Source organism: Musca autumnalis, unplaced genomic scaffold, assembly GCF_047663935.1.
Source record: "Musca autumnalis isolate F117 unplaced genomic scaffold, ASM4766393v1 scaffold_1, whole genome shotgun sequence".
Taxonomy (NCBI): Eukaryota; Metazoa; Arthropoda; class Insecta; order Diptera; family Muscidae; genus Musca; species Musca autumnalis.
The window spans coordinates 19181864-19185312 of NW_027411644.1; the positions used below are offsets into that span (position 1 = coordinate 19181864).

General features: G+C 31.3%; 1 long non-coding RNA gene across 1 annotated transcript; it reads left to right on the plus strand.

The window, feature by feature from the left end:
• The first annotated feature begins 1049 nt into the window (after positions 1 to 1049).
• LOC141394493 (uncharacterized) lies at positions 1050 to 2245 on the plus strand. Its single transcript, XR_012410444.1, has 3 exons — positions 1050 to 1272; positions 1885 to 2037; positions 2103 to 2245. It is a non-coding gene; the product is annotated as an uncharacterized lncRNA (long non-coding RNA).
• Positions 2246 to 3449: the final 1204 nt, after the last annotated feature.

Genomic DNA, 3449 nt, shown 5'->3' on the forward strand with positions numbered 1-3449 from the left:
AGTAAATACAAGTTCCTAAAACAAAAATCTAAGCGATTCGAGAGCAGGTCCTAAACTGAACTTATCCGAAATTTTGTGTGGGAGGTACCCGAAGGAGTAGACCTATTGAGTCCATATTGGAACCTCATCTAAGTCTGGTATATATTTCACGATGGGCAAAGTATGAACCAAATCGGTTACCCCCTTAAAGAGTTATCGTGCGCACAAATTTTCAGGACATTTTCGAACTTTTGTGGGGGAGGTACCGGATGGAGTGGACCGATATAGCCCATCTTCGAACTCAAACTAAGTTTGGGCAAAATATTACCGAAACCGAAATTTGAAACGAATCGGTTCATCCGTTCGAGAGTTATCGTGCGCTCCAGCCAGCAGGACAGACAGACAGACGGACGGACATGGCTAGATCGACTCCAAATTGTCTGAAACACATTTCGTCCAAACATACTTGGGGTCTAAAACCATTATTTCGATGAGGCACATTTTCATCGTATCAAAGTGTATATACCCTCCATAGCCTAAAGGCTGAGGGTATAAAAAGGTTGTCTACACGCAGAGAAAAAATATTTTTCGCTTTTGTTGGAACAAAAATATCAATTTTTGTTCCAAAATTGTATTTGTTTTGTTCAAGCATTGCATTGCAAATCCAAAAATACAATCTTTTGCTCCAAACATAAAAAACAAAACAACTTTAGGAATTCCGCAATATTGTAAAAATCATTAACAATACCGATTGATAGGAACTATCATAATCTAGAATTTTTACAAAAAATATTGTCTTTTAAAAAAATCGCTTTTGTTGTAGTTTTAAATACGTATTGTTATTTTGTTTTTTCAGTAGATACACAATTTTGGATTGAAAATGTCTATTATTAGTTCAAAAATACATATTTTTGACTATACTCTCTCCCATTAACTTGTTGAGTATTTGCTCTGGATTCTAGTCGCTGTATTCTTGTTTTGCTCTCTTTAGTTTATGTGTGGCAGCCGGTGAAGTTATTTGTGTTTGCGCGTTCTTTGTCCCTAATTAGTTTTTGTTTGGCAGTCAAAGAAAGTGGATCAAAAAATGTAAAACATTAGTGATTATAAACTCAGAAAAACAACATTCCAAGACAAAAATGCAAAAAAAAATCTAATAATAAAAGTGTCACACATTATTAAATCTATTGAATTCTTTATTATTTTAAAACTGTCGGTGTTTTCTTTTTTTATGGCGTTATCTACTTTTGTCATGTAGTTTTTGTTTTTGGTTTTCTCATGTGTTTTTGTAAAGCGGTAAATATAAAAGTGGTGGTTGAAGCAGAATTTGCGTTGCAAGGAGATATTAAAGAAGAATTTCGATAATTCATACATCTTTGACACAATAAATTAAATTTTCTTGAAAATGTCAATCCCTTTTGGGTTATTTTTGTACTGAATAATGTTTACAACACTCGTTTGTAGTTTTGACCAAAACTATTGTAAATATAGATAATTTTACCTCAACTGTTCTGAATTCTAACAATATTTATTGTCCATTTTACCAATACTATTTTGCATTGTTGTTTGACACCACCTCTTTTGAATCTCTTCTTCTACTATCGTATGTAAGTTGTTATGTGTGTGTGTTTTGTGGAGAGCTAAAAACAAAAAAGGTGGTTAAAACTTATTATACCTACGAAGAGAAAATAGAAATAGTTTTTTTTGCTAAATTTGAGTTTTTGTGAACGAATTGTCGGAATTCTATTTTAATTTAAAATATAAAGAGCGAGTTGCAACAGTCTAATAATTTTTGCAATGCATGCTCAATGAGAACCAAAGAAAAGACTATTGCTGACACTTGTATTTTATTGCGTAGTTTTGTGTGTCTGTTTTTAACTAACTTCATGATGCTATTTTTTTATTTAGCGGGTTAAAGAGTGTTTTGCTGCAGACTTTTTAAATTTAGTTAAGAAAACATAAAACTAATCAACGACAGCTGAAGTGGACATTTTTAATAAAGTAATTTGGTGCAACAATACATTTCTTCAGCCGATTTTATTTTGGGCATAAAATTAATTAGTAAGTATCTTCTTTTTGTACTTTTACTAAGCGATACTTCTAACATATTTTCTTTTCTTATTTAGCTTCAAATTGTACTAACGATTTGGATTCACAATTTTCCTGGCCGAATAAATCACAATAAATAGTTTACCAACATGCTTTATTTGCACATCAATCTTTGTTAAACTAAATAAAATTAGCGTCAATTGAAATTAAAATTATCTCATATCAGGTTTATTTAAAATTTTTAAAAATCATATATGAAATAAATAATAAAATGAAACTTTTTATATTTTTTTAAATGTAACACATTAAAAAGGTAGGTATGCAATTTTTATTCCAACCATTTCGCATTGCAACAATAAGTATTGTTACTTCTGACCAAAACTATTGTGAATTGCAAAAATAAATATTTTTTCTTCTGACCAAAACTCTTGTGAATTGCAAAAATAAATATTGTTACTTCTGACCGAAACTATTGTAAGTTCTAACAATATTTATTGTCCATTTTGACAAAAACTATTGTTAATTGCAACAATAAATATTGTTAATTCTGACCAAAACTATTGTAAGTTCTAACAATATTTATTGTCTATTCTGACCAAAACTATTGTAAATTGCAACAATAAATATTGTTAATTCTGACCAAAACAAATGTAAGTTCTAACAATATTTATTGTCCACTTGGACCAAAACTATTGTGAATTGTAACAACATATATTGTTACCTCTAACCAAAACTATCGTACTTACATGGTTGGTCCAAAGCGTTATAGTGTCAAAGTGACAATACATATTTTTATTTAGAACACATAATATAGTCCAGTGTGACAATAACGATTGTTGGATTGACAATACTACATAAGGAATCCAACAATATGTTAACAATATATATTTTGCTCTTGGAATATTGTTGGATCAAACATATTTTTTTCTCTGCGTGTATACATAGAAGTCCTCCAAAAGGGATCTACTATAGTTAGAAGACCTCTTAAAAAGTTTTTCTGTAGATATAAGTCTTCAAAAGTAGACGTCTTCTGTAGATAGAAGCCCCCCTAAAGAGATCTTCTGTAGATAGAAGCCCCCCCAAGGAGGTCTTCTATAAACAAGAATATTCCTAAAGAGGTCTTCTACAAATAGAAAACCACCGTAAAGAGGTCTTCTATAAATAGAAGAGGTCTTCTATAAACAGGAGTCCTCCTGAAGAGGTCTTCTATAAATAGAGACCGCCCAAAAGAGGTATTCTATAAACATAAGCCCTCCTATAGAAGAAAGAATTCCTACATAGGTCTTCTATAGACTTCTAAGGTGGTGTTCTATAGATTAAAGCCCTCCTAAAGTGGTCTTCTATAGATTTAAGCCCTCCTCAAGAGGTATTCTATAGATAGAAGCCTTCCTAAAGAGGTCTTCTATAGATAGAAGCCCTCCTAA